Source organism: Leptinotarsa decemlineata, unplaced genomic scaffold (assembly GCF_025532065.1).
Source record: "Leptinotarsa decemlineata unplaced genomic scaffold, Ldec_3_MD MMD2_tig00026336_RagTag_RagTag, whole genome shotgun sequence".
NCBI classification, from domain to species: domain Eukaryota; kingdom Metazoa; phylum Arthropoda; class Insecta; order Coleoptera; family Chrysomelidae; genus Leptinotarsa; species Leptinotarsa decemlineata.
This window is the reverse complement of record NW_027412692.1, coordinates 2,228,689-2,242,507: the sequence shown is the minus strand read 5'-3', so window position 1 is coordinate 2,242,507 and position 13,819 is coordinate 2,228,689. Positions and strand designations below refer to the sequence as shown.

Sequence of the window (13,819 nt, the reverse complement as noted above, 5' to 3'; positions counted from 1 at the left end):
GTCCACGGAGGGAAGTAAATCGTTTTCGATGCGATCTTGAAAGGTAGAGTTGGTGAGCTCTCTGTTCTTCTTAGCTCCGAACATCTTCATTGCGGATTTGTCTGAATTGAGCTTGAGCTTATGGGCAGTAGAAATGCCAAGGATGGCTTGGAGATCGTTATCAATATGCGACAGAGCAGATGTAGACTCGCCAGGCGAAAAAGAGAAATATAACTGCATGTCGTCCGCATGGTGATGTATATTGCATTTTTTTACGGACAGATAAAAGTCACAAATATACAAGCTCAAAAGCAGGGGCCCAATGATATATCCTGGTGGCACTCACTTCAATACCGGCAGAGCATCTGAAATAACTTCATCCACAACAACCCTTCGAGTACGATTCTTTAGTTTTCTAAGAGAGACACTGCTTTCCGAGAAAAACCGAAGTGGACAAGTTTGTCACACATTATCTCATGATCTAGCTAGAGTGTCAAATGCCTTGCTGTAATCTAGAAGTATTGAACAGGTCAAATTTTGTCCATCTGCAGCTTGAAAAATATCGTCAGTAATTGACAGAAGAGCCGTGGTGGTACCATGCTGAGGTCTGAATCCTGATTGTGCAGATATGATTGTTATAAAATGAATTTCATTGACGTACTCATTAATCTGATTTTCCAGAATCGATTCCACTACTTTAGAGAGATACGGTAGAATTGTAATTGGTCTTAGGTCAGAAAGGACAGTAGGTGAGTTACACTTAGCCAGAGGGATAACCAATCCATTTTTCCAACATTTTGGAAATTGGCAACTGGTAATGATAAAGTTTATGATAAAGGTGAAGTGATTTATCAAAAAAGAGTCAATCGATGTAAGGAGTCGATCGATGTCTATCATCGTTTGAGTTACAGCATGTTTTTAGAAAATGTTAATTTTCGAAAAATTGATGTTTTGATAGAGACATTTTTCAAATACACAGCTTTTAGGTTTCTTAATGTAGACTTTGAAACGCACACTTTAATCAAGTAGGCTTTGGACGACGCGGCGATAAAACAGAAAGGAATTGTTGAGTAGTAGCTATCAAATGTTGAGAAAGCTTTTCACACCAGTAATAAAAATGCATAGTTTCAGTAAAACTAATAACAATTTATAATATCTACTACTCATAAACTTCAACAATAATAATAATGATGAAGAACAAACGTTGAAATATATTTCTTCAAAGAAGGTGTTCGAAATGTCTTTCAGCTTCTCTCACACACAGGCGACACCTTTCCTGACCACCTTTGCCGAATCAATTATTTCAATAGGAGTGAGAGAAGAGAAATTTTACATCACTGTCGCTTCCAATTCATATCTAGAATTGATCGACAATTCAAAAGTTAGATCTTTCAACCTCCCTCAGAGGTGAAAGTCCATAGGCATTAGGTACGGTGATCTGGCCGGCCAACGGTTAGGTCCTTGGTTGGCTATCCAATTATTACCTAAATTTGCTCCATTAGTGCCAATTTATCAACAAGAGATTCAATATTTTGCCTCTTAACAGAAGGGTCCGAGAGACAAAATAGCTGCAAATTTCAATTGAAGATACGTCGAATCATTTAATTGAGCTGCGGTACAATCTATGAAAAATTCCAAAATGGAATCTGATTCGTTGTTATGCCACAGAATTGCATTTTTTCATTTTTCCTTTATCCTTTATAAACTATTTTCCTTGCACGATGAGGGTTCATGAATCATCAATAAATAACGCCTAACTTCAATACTGCTCCCAAAATTATTCTTCATGTGTACGTTTTGATTCTGCCAAAATTAGAAATTTTGTTGGAACGTCGTTTCGTTAAACTCGATTCAACATTCGATTGTGGAGCGGAATACAATATTTGAACCAGCCTCGAATTGAATTCAACCTGTATAAGTGGGCCTGAATATCAAAATTTAAATAGAAACGTTATTGAAAACTCACTCCATTTTATCCAAATGGAGTTCAGACTGTTCAGACCAGACCAGACCAGACCAGACCAGACCAGACCAGACCAGACCAGACCAGACCAGACCAGACCAGACCAGACCAGACCAGACCAGACCAGACCAGACCAGACCAGACCAGACCAGACCAGACCAGACCAGACCAGACCAGACCAGACCAGACCAGACCAGACCAGACCAGACCAGACCAGACCAGACCAGACCAGACCAGACCAGACCAGACCAGACCAGACCAGACCAGACCAGACCAGACCAGACCAGACCAGACCAGACCAGACCAGACCAGACCAGACCAGATCAGACCAGACCAGACCAGACCAGACCAGACCAGACCAGACCAGACCAGACCAGACCAGACCAGACCAGACCAGACCAGACCAGACAAGACCAGACTAGTCTAATGTCATTCAAAAGGCCTTGTAAAATGACTACTACATAAAACCGCCTACATGCCTTCAAAAGTTTAGACATGACAATTAACATAGAAATGCGTTTCTTCAAATCAGCGAGAGAAATTATTGAAAATTAATATAAGAACGCGTATTCATTGTTTAAGATCAGTTCAGACCACGCTTCTACAAAAAGGTTGCAGTTCTGCTGTTTGGAATAGTCTAGTTGGGTGAAATCCACGAATCAGTATAAAAAGTAGATGAAATTCATTCAAAAATTGAATTTGGGTTGGAATATTTAGATTTACACGTCTACTAGCTTCTCTGAAATAATTTTATATGAAGAACACCATTCAAACCATATTTCAGATATTTGCATTCATTATTCAAATGCTGTGGTAAAATATGTTTTATTCGATTTGCCAATGGTGCAATATTTCTGCAGAGCCTCGCGTTTATTGAAACAAATCTACAAATCACATAAACAAGTTTACCAAGATATGTGGATTCGATAAAACCAATCTATTCGATATTACTGTCAACTGAAACATTAAATCTAACCACAGCATTCCTACTTTCCAACACATTGAATGTCGAACGTTCGAATATCTAATTTAATTGAACTACCGTGTAATTGCATGGATTCGTTGCAACTATTGCTCCAGGGAAATTAATATAACCAGTGAGATTTCGAATACAATAGAATAAATTAGGAACAAGGCTATTATAATTTCTACTGTACCGAAACCAAAATCAGTCATCTACACAAAACTTGAATTCTGGCATGTGGTATGACATATTGTAACAAAGGAGAGTAATTTTCAAAGACTCGTTTTTGAAAAGAAATCAACTCAAAATTTTGCAATAACATTTTCACAAATACATTCAATTAACCAACAAAGCTAAATCAAAAGTAGGTACTGAACAAATCATGGGCCTACATTTTTTCCAGGTCAGTGCCAGCAAAGCTATTGAGCTATAATTCTATATCTAATTAATCTTGTTTGAGTTCCTGAGTTGCACTCTCGATAGAATACAATAGAATTTATTTGTCCTGATTTATAAAAAATTCACACAAATCTAAATTCCACCGATAAAGTCCGCATCAAATGGGAAACTTTTTTATTTATCGTTTTATGTGAAATTTGATTTTGGCAGTAGATTTTGCTTAAGAAATGATGTCAAATGGCGTCTACAAAATAGGTCACGTGATATCCTTAACCTGTCAAAATTGACATTTAAAAAAAGAAACATCGAAAAATGACATTATTCTTCAAAATATCCAAAAATATCAAAGGATAAAAACATTTTCTTTTGTAATTTTATACCCACACACCAAGTTTCAAACCCATAATAAGTATTTTATATTTTCACTATTTTTCCGCATTCCTGCTTTTTCGACTTATCAAAATTCAAGCACACCTGTACTAAATCATTTATTTTAACTAAACTCGTCACCAAATTTCTTTTTTTGTAATATAATAATATTTTAAGAGCCTCTTTGATGTTAAAAACAAATTTTGAAAAATAAAAGTTGTCAAACTTGATGCAAAGTTCATCTAGTTTCAACGGGGCTTTCCAAACTATACAGTACTTGAGTTTTTTAATGAGCAAATGGCCTCACAATATGAATTAGAACAAAACGGAACATTAGGAAACATCATTTCGTGATTCTTGAAGCCCATTCAATAAAAGAAAAAAACTCATAGTATTTACATTTACCTACTCCGCTAACAACACTAATTTAAAAAAACTGGGTAGGCTGTGAAAAAATATGAAACTACATATTGTGTTTTAGAAAACGTCACTGTCACTGAATAAATTAATGCCCGTTAGTTCAATGTAATGTATGAAAATTAAAATAATATGTTATCTTTACAATAATATGTTATCTACACAGACTGTGTCTTATTTCAACCGGCATATTGTCCACTATGTCACTGATCTCAGTATTTAGAAATTGCAAATAATCCTGAGAAGTTAAATTGTGTCTAAAAAAGAATGGTCCCATTACCTGATTATTTAAAACACCGCACCACACATTTGTTTTAAATGAATATTGGTCCCGACATTCTATCACAAAATGAGGATTTTCCTGAGTCCACCACCTACAATTCTGGGAACTGACTACGCCGTTCGATGTGAAGGTAGCTTCGTCGGTCCATAGGATTTTGTAAGGAAATTTTCTGTTTAATTCTACTTCTCCTTGGTACCAGAAAGAGAAATCTAGTCGAACATCGAAATCTCTTTCCTTTAAGGTATTTATAAATTTGGGTTTGTAGGGTTTGAATTTATTTTTATGTAAAATTGCTCTTACGCTTTCTCTTTTAACGCCAGTTCTATCTACAATATTGGTAATACTTGATTTTCCCTGTTCGATAACATCCAGGCAGACAGCCAACTGAACCTCATCATTATTGCGTGATGGATTATGACGTTTTTTAAAAGTATTTTCAACTGAACCAGTCAGTTTAAATTTTTTTAAAATCCTACTTAAAGTGGATTGCTGTACATGTCTACCAGGATGTCTTGCGTTAAAAATATCAGCCACTTGTCGATGCAATGTGTTTTCACCACAAATTAGCACAATTTCAATTTTTTCTTGTAAAGATAACATATTATTTTAATTTTCATACATTACATTGAACTAACGGGCATCAATTTATTCAGTGACAGTGACGTTTTCTAAAACACATTATGTAGTTTCATATTTTTTCACAGCCTACCCAGTTTTTTTTAAATTAGTGTTGTTAGCGGAGTAGGTAGATGTAAATACTATGAGTTTTTTTCTTTTATTGAATGGGCTTCAAGAATCACGAAATGATGTTTCCTAATGTTCCGTTTTGTTCTAATTCATATTGTGAGGCCATTTGCTCATTAAAAAACTCAAGTACTGTATAGTTTGGAAAGCCCCGTTGAAACTAGATGAACTTTGCATCAAGTTTGACAACTTTTATTTTTCAAAATTTGTTTTTAACATCAAAGAGGCTCTTAAAATATTATTATATTACAAAAAAAGAAATTCGGTGACGAGTTTAGTTAAAATAAATGATTCAGTACAGGTGTGCTTGAATTTTGATAAGTAGAAAAAGCAGGAATGCGGAAAAATAGTGAAAATATAAAATACTTATTATGGGTTTGAAACTTGATGTGTGGGTATAAAATTACAAAAAAAAATGTTTTTATCCTTTGATATTTTTGGATATTTTGAAGAATAATGTCATTTTTCGATGTTTCTTTTTTTAAATGTCAATTTGACAGGTTAAGGAAATCACGTGACCTATTTTGTAGACGCCATTTGACATCATTTCTTAAGCAAAATCTACTGCCAAAATCAAATTTCACATAAAACGATAAATAAAAAAGTTTCCCATTTGATGCGGACTTTATCACAGTGACATTTATTACACATAAATTGAACTCAAAACAGTAGTTTACAATAAGAGACAGTCTATATTCACAAAATGCCAATGACGATATTTAATAATAGTAATTTCTATAACAAATACTTCTGGTTTTCTCTTAGATGCATCTAACTCAATGAAAAAATCATATTCATTTTGTAACATATTGAATCAATGAAGTTCAAGTTCCTTATAAGATCTTGTATAAACGAGTGAGCGCTATGATGTCATAATATGAAAATGTATTACTCTAGGTCAACATATAATATCCTCAATGAAATATAATAATACTACTTGATTTTCTTTTCTTGTTGTAAAGCTGTATTTCATTTGTAACCACCCTCTAGGATAACACTGCCGGATCAGAGGTGCCACCCATGAAGGTAACACTCTTGGTCCAGTTAATAAATCTAGGAGCCAAGGTGAGGCAGCCAGGAAGCGGGTTTTCGCCCCTTCAAGAGTACGATATAATATAAATTTGCTTTTCACCAAATTCGTGAGCCGCAAGAGCGAAATCTGCATTGAGAGTTCAAATAAACTCCCCCGGAGCAGGTTAAACGCTTATGATCAACCATGATCCACCCAAACCAAAGACAAAACCGTCTAATGAATCGACAGGTATAGGTGGCTCACAAATGGCTTCATATGGAAAGGTTGCTACAATCAGCCAGGTGGGAATATTGCGCTTTGAACGTTCGACAACCTCAATATCAACCAATATCCCATAGGTACAATTCTGGAGCTGCACATTCCGTCCTGAATGGTTACAGGTCACCTGAGAGGATCCTGAGAACATTAACTGGCTGGTGGAAGCAGTTAGCACCCTTTAGTCATGAGAGGGCATTTCCATGAACTACGTCACATGAAACCTACTATCCAAATGACAAATTTATGTCATTCACCTACTTGAAGAAGGTAGACGCTGTTTGATCACCGACCAGGACCTCACTGGATTGAGAAAAATATACCAGCATTTAGCAGAATCCTAAGCTGGGCCTGATATGGCCTAAAATATCACTCAACAGATGAAGTTATCGACTTTGTTGAGAAACTGAATTCATTTAGTTGAGTGTGATTGAAGTGTAAGTTCACTGATCACCCGGTCACCATCCCTATCAAAATGCTTCTTGAGTGCCTGACTATACTTGACTCTCAAAATTTATTCTGATCGGAAGGAAAATGGAAATGTAAAATGTTAGTCCAATGTACTTTCCCACAACAGAATAACCTTTTTTTAATTTGAGCATTCAGTTTACTTCATTCTGGCATTATCTATCGTCGCATACCTAATGAAGCATGTCTGAGATGAATTGAGAAACTGAACACGAAATTGGAATACCAACTGATTGATTTTTCTTTCAAAGCTCAAAGCGGAATAAATTCTTGATTACAATTTTTCAAATCGTGGATGATGAAAACACTTGAAGAAACAAGAAAAACTTCCCACTATATACCAATTTTGAGTTCATCCAAATTTGAAGTCTGAATGTTTCATATTCGCAAATGTTTCTTGCTAGTGAAATTTATGACAGATACATGATTTAAAACTCAAGACTGGTACATGAATCTACCTCAATATATGCTACAAAAAATCAACTGGTTATATTGATTTTTTTAAATTTCCATATTCATACCTACAGTCATTTCTAACTGAAAGTAACTCCATTCGAAAATAAATATGACTATATAGTATCAATCTCTCGAAAATGTTTTTTGCGGTGAGCACACTACGACGTCTTTAGACCAATTTTGTATCTACTATTTTACGATAAATTTGTGAGGCAATTCATGACGAAATCGATTTACCACATAAATCAAAGTACGCATTAAGCCGCGCCTTCCGAATAAAACGCTAACGAAACTGACGTAAACCTGTTAAAAGTAGATGGGTGATGATCATTAATGTCATCAATCAAATTGCAGTGAGACTGTGAATGAGACAAACTCAAAGTTGACGTAAATAATGAGTATTTCTATTGTTACGCTGTTCTCGTTCCATTTATGAATTTCATTTCAAAATCTATGAACAAAATCTGTTTGTATTATGTTCAATGTGATAAAACTCCATCTCAAACCAGAGCCTCTTCAACTGCAATTTCTCTCTACAGTGGTACACGGCTAAACCACAAATGCATTGTTGGATCCAACTATCCTCAAAAAACAAGTCAGAGTAGGAAAAAGCGATAAAATTTTCCCTTAGTAAGACACCATCTATGGTGCCATGTCATGGTATGTTTCTACTCACTACAATGGGTAGCCTCATAGTGGACTCACGATCGGAAGACCGTGGGTTCGATTCCTGCCTCGAACAGATATTTTTCTCTAGAGAATTTATCTGGTTGAAGCTGGAATGATTCTGCAACCGTGATAGGAATCACACGTTAAAAGGTAAGACCTCGTTAGTCCTTAGCTCGCACAAGTTTCTCAACTTCTGAGAGTTGTCGTTCGTATGGGGGCGACAGCTTATTAACGGAAAAACAGATTTTAAACAGATTTTTCAAACGGATTCAATAGTAATATTCATGGTTTGATTTTTGTTTTGGTCCCATGGATGGCATCTTCATGTGCTTTTATCGCCCGAACTGACCGGTGAAACATGAAGACGCCTCTTTGCAATCTCTTAGAATCAGCTAACTATTTATTTTCAGTGGTATTTGGTTCATTTGGGCAGAAGTATATGAGGGATACTCAATTTTCATGCTTTAAAAACTCAAATCCCTTTCGAATAGGAATTGTACAGAATCACTTCAGGAAATTTACAAATGACATTCAGTAAGGTATCTGAAAAATATTTTGTATCAATTCGTGGAAAAATAAGGGAAACTGATTCCAATTACCCTAATGCCAGATTCTGAGTTGTAAGTACTTTGTATTAATGATAATGATGCTTTTATTGGAAGGAAACTCAGTGCAAGGGGTATTAACCTAACCTAAGAAATGGTAAATTTAACATCTGCACATGATAAATCAAGGCAACCAGTCATCTGCATGAACTCCTGAAACACCCAAAAGATCTTGACGTTATAAGTTACGACGTAAAGTAAAAAATGTCATTAGTGAAACGATAAAGAGAATCAATCGTATTTCTTACAAACTATACAGTTCTTCTGGAAATTAGTCACCAGAACTACTAAACAAAGCATTTTGGAAATGACTTCTAACTTTAGGCCTCCAACCGTCAACTACCAACTGCTTTATAAAGTACTATTCCCGAGTAGATAGGACTGGATGTTATTGGTTTACAGATGGATCAAAAACACCTTCCGATTCTGGTGCAGGTGTTTTCAGTCGCAAACCCAGGACAGAGATATCAACCTGCCTAGGATCCTATGCGACTGTATTTCAAGCGGAAATTTACGCTATTGAATTGTGTGCGGAGAGATTGGATGAATCCAACCTCATACACAAGTCAATAAAAATATTCCGGACAGTCAAGCGGTATTGGAAGCTCTTGGCTCCTACCGAGTGACGTCTAAATTGGTAGTGAATTGCCAAAAACGGCTTAACAGATTGTCTCTGGTCTGGATTCCTGGCTATACTGGCTTGGGAGGCAATGATACTGCTGAATCCCTTGCAAAGGAGGGTGCTGCAAGCGGCTTCAAAGGACCAGAACCTGTCATTGGCATCGCTTTGGGCTTTGCCAAACAAACATTGAACACCTGGATGGCAAGAAGATTTATGGACTTCTGGCAGAATCTTCCAGGATTGGCTCACTCCAAGGCGTTTATTCACCCTTCGAAGCTTGATACCAAACAGTTGGTGGACTACAGTAGGGATGAACTGCAATGTCTAACAGTCATTCTCACAGGTCACTATCATTTGAGTCATCATATGCAGAGACTGGGACTGTCGAAAGACAGTGTGTGTCGCCTCTGTTTGGAAAAAGATGAAACAGCAGAGCACATACTTTGTGCCTGCCCCGCTAGGGACCGAATCAGGTTTTTAGAATTCGACAGAGCCGTACTCTTACCATCTGACCTGGAAGACCACTCACCATACTATCTAATCGACTTCGTTTTAAGAAGCTGGGTTTATTTGGTAGAGTGTGAATAGGTATGAGTCACAATAAACCCTTACGGGTTACGGTGGAGGGTCGAATAGACCCACTCACTTTGCCCCTAACCCTAACCTGACTATAAAAATTCAAAATTCAAAATGTTTATCAGACCAATTCTCTATACGCCGCAACACTGAGGCACATCACCACGTTACCTGCACAAATCCGGGATCATAACATTATCATCGCTTTGAATCACTTGGATTTAGATTGTTTAGCTCATTTCAAATATTTTGTTCGTTCGATGAATATTTTAATCAATCGAAGTAAGCGTCATTTGAATCAGTGCACTTTTGCTGACTTGAAACAAGTCGATTGATTTCGTTAACATGAAAAGCATGTGCTCGCGATTCGATGAAGTCGACGAAGGCCGTTTATGCCTGTTTCTGATTGGCTAAGGTTCTACCGTTGTGGAAGCTATCGAAGTGTTCGAAAAAAGATTAGTAGTCGGTTGGCGAGAGGTCTGGAGAGTATGGTGGGTGAGGCAGAACTCCGACACTCAATTCGTTTAATTTTTGGGCGTTGATTTGTAAAATATGCTGATGTGCATTGTCGTGTAGCAGGATCGGACCTCTTCGGTACATTTCTTCGATTTCCTCACTGTGCTGTGATGGTTTGGCACGGTTGTAGAAAGTTACAGTGAATCACACCAGCAGCTGACCACCATACAGTACTCATGGTTTTTTTCTTGGGTTATCGCTTTTGGGCAGTGCCAGGGTGACTCATCGGTGTCTATTCACTGTTTAGAACGTCTCTTGTTGTAGATGATCCACACTTTTCATCACACGTGAGGATCCGAACCAATAAAAGGATCGTTCTGGTTGCGCAAAAGCTAAAAAACATAACTCGAAACGTGACAACTTTTACCGATCGTTCAATGAATCAAAAACCGCATGGGAGCTGACGCTCAATTCTTCAGTCATCCCATGCATCATTTGCTAGTGGTCTGTATCCCCCAGGGTTCTCAAATCCTCGTCCTTGGTTACTGTAGGTCGACTATTTTTTGGCTCATCTTCGAAGCTGAAATCTCCTGAACGAAATTTTGCAAATCATGGTCGAGCAGCGCGTTCATTAACAATATTATTGTCAAGTGCCTCGTTAATTTTTTGGGCTGTTTCTACTGCGCTTTGAATTCGTAGATAAAAACTGGACGAAAATCGCTCAACGACATCTTATAGTAATAAGCTGAGAAGAGGGGAAAAATCAAAATTCGGGGTAAAATGAAAAGCATCAATGCATAGAATACAAAATCCTCTATCGATGAGTATATACCACAACACAGTAGAATATATATTCATCGAGAAATGGAGCCACAAAAACACATGACATTTAAATGGACACAACATCTGAAATAACCAATTCATCGCTGTTGGATCTTCACTCACGAAGTAATGCTACTGAAACAAACAAAATCCTCCAAGGGCACTAGGCAGTGAGTTTGAGTTTCTTTGTGCGAATTGATAATAAGAGGATGAGAGAACGCCAATTCAAAATGGGTGTACATGAGAAATGTCTCTAACTGAGTTGACAACATATTCTGAGCAATATTGTGGAATGACCTGTCTGAATATATAATTTGTACTTGTACTTGTATTGATCGACGCTATCAAACTATTGGAATTGCTAAAATTCATAGTCGATTTTGACTACTGACCCAAATTTTTCTTTTCTCAATTTTGATATGTTTGAATGACTATGTCGCTTAACATGTGTAAATCATATTTTAACAAAGTGAAGCTTCACTGGACATATCGCCACATTTCCTTCAGAGGGTCGTTGAACTGTTAACGCTGAATATTAACTTATTTCGCAAAAATGTTCTATGTTCTGTAATGATAACACCAACTACCACTTCCCACTCTGCAGAACAAGTAATCATTTGAAGTAGGAAAAAACATCGATTGATCATGAATTGATGTATTCTCCTGATTTATCATCTAGCGACTTTTTTCTACTTCCCGTGTCAAACAAAAAAAAATCAATTTTCCTCTCCCCAAGAAACAGTTGGAGTCTCCCAAGACCATGTTTTCTTTATGGAAAGATTGTTCAAAAATTCTTGTAAACGCATGTAAAATGGCATAAATTTTGAAAGCAAATATTTCGAAAAGCAATAAAATAGTTTTTCCAAAAACTTTCTTTCTACTATTGTAAAAACTTGAAGATCAAATAATGATAGTGAGACATTTCCAAATTCAATGACAATATTACTTTTCCAAAAAATGACTAGGATATATACAAGTTTATATTCATCATCAGAAAGATGTTTCTCTATATTCGGACTTATACCTTGTATATTTCACTAAATGTCAACTGCTCTTATCTCCACGCATATGATCTATTATATTTTTATTTTTTCGAAGCATTTAGTGAACAATTCAAATTGTAATTTATTGCTAAATTATACAAACATGAAACAAATCAGCACGACAGGTAAATGTTTTAATGTAGCTAATTCTCAATTCAACCAATAATTTTGTAAATTATCTTTCTCGAAAGGAAATTACAACAAATAATTATTATAATTGAATGACGGATTAAATTATTATACTGCTATAGAAAGGTGTTAATTTCAGGATATAATTTGAATACGGTACTACAATCTAAAGGAGCAGTTGCAAATTATAACACAGCTGAATAATTTCAGGAGACATTACCATTTTCATTTCATTATAACTTACAATTTTGAGGATTGCAATCAATAAGTTCATCCGTAAACGTTCTCCAAATTCCTGAAAATAAAAAATTATGGATTCAGTGACAACATCTTTGAGATTTTTAGATGAGAAAAATGCATTCGAAAGAAATGGTTAACATACAAATGGAATATTTGTTTTGACACCTGCAGGTAATTAACAGCTGGAGTATCAGATCAGAATTTAATTTAATTTTCTTGTATGCTTGAAAAATTCGAAATGCCACAAAATAAAAATAGATAACGAAATCAAAACGTCCTGAAGTGAATTGTTTTAGAATCTTCTTATTTATTTTTGAGTTTTTTTTTCATTCATCTTGATTATCAATAATAATAATTGACCAATTTGTACAAACATTTTTATTACTAGACGTTTCATCGGTAGCTGTTGAGGAAAATTGTTCGATTATTATCATGGGCAGTGTTTTTGATTTTCATCAAGTAACGCGTCAGAGAAATATGAAATATTATATTATCACTTGTACTACATATTCTGAAAAAAAAGTATTTGTTTTTTATTCGTTATTCATTATTCGTTGAACAATTTGCCATAAACATTCTCCTGACTGATAAAATGACAAAATGGAGTCTTTGACTTAGTATAAATCTCCAAAGCAAAACTGCAATAATATTCTCGACGCGCGTCAAAAATGTATTGCAAATGTTTAAACCAACCTCTATCTTTCGGTTTTCTAAATTATTCCTACTACAGATTCGGACTTTCTTTGTCTAAAATGGTGTTAATAGATTCGAAATGTTTGGAAGAAAAGTAAAATGAAATATTTGAAATGAATGTTAAAATAATTAAAAGTACTGAAAGTAACCGAACTGAAATATCAGGTTGAGTTAAAAAAAAATGAGAAAAAATAAAATGTATAGATTTTAATTCGTAATGGGTTGAACAACAAGTGAAATGTCAATTATATACAAATAATTAGAAAGTGAGATGGAAGTTCAATGAAATAAAATCAAGGTAAATAATGTATGACAATATAGATCCAAAAAAATGGAAAATTAGAGAAAGTTGTCATTCCAAGTCATTTCACGATGTTTCCAATGTTAATATTCACGGTCTTTTTCGGATGATAACTAACCCATTCTTGATATTTGCGACTATATCAATACACTTAGGCGCCTTTATCTCTCTCTACTCTCTCCCTTCGTTCTCCAGTTTAGTGTAACGGTTACCGTTTTCCCGCTTGCTTAGAAGTTCCCATATGCTATTTATTCCCACACTAATCTAGCTGAATGCATCGTTGGTCAACATGTTTGAGGCTTCTTTGAACTTCCTCTCAACCCAGCGTTCCTT

At 35.7% G+C, this 13,819-nt stretch overlaps 1 protein-coding gene and 1 long non-coding RNA gene across 3 annotated transcripts in view; one reads left to right on the top strand and one right to left on the bottom strand.

The window, feature by feature from the left end:
- LOC111518191 (uncharacterized) overlaps positions 1-13,819 on the bottom strand; it is a 151,754-nt gene that overhangs the window by 73,543 nt on the left and 64,392 nt on the right. The window contains exon 2 of one of the 2 annotated variants that reach the window (XM_074183218.1): positions 12,497-12,547. The exons of the other annotated variant lie outside the window; for it this stretch is intronic. The gene's annotated coding sequence lies outside the window, so the exon portion shown is untranslated. The remainder of the gene's footprint in view (positions 1-12,496; positions 12,548-13,819) is intronic. 2 annotated transcript variants of the gene reach the window in all.
- The window catches only part of LOC141485764 (uncharacterized), a 33,644-nt gene that overhangs the window by 13,123 nt on the left and 6,702 nt on the right, over positions 1-13,819 (top strand). The window lies entirely within an intron of this gene.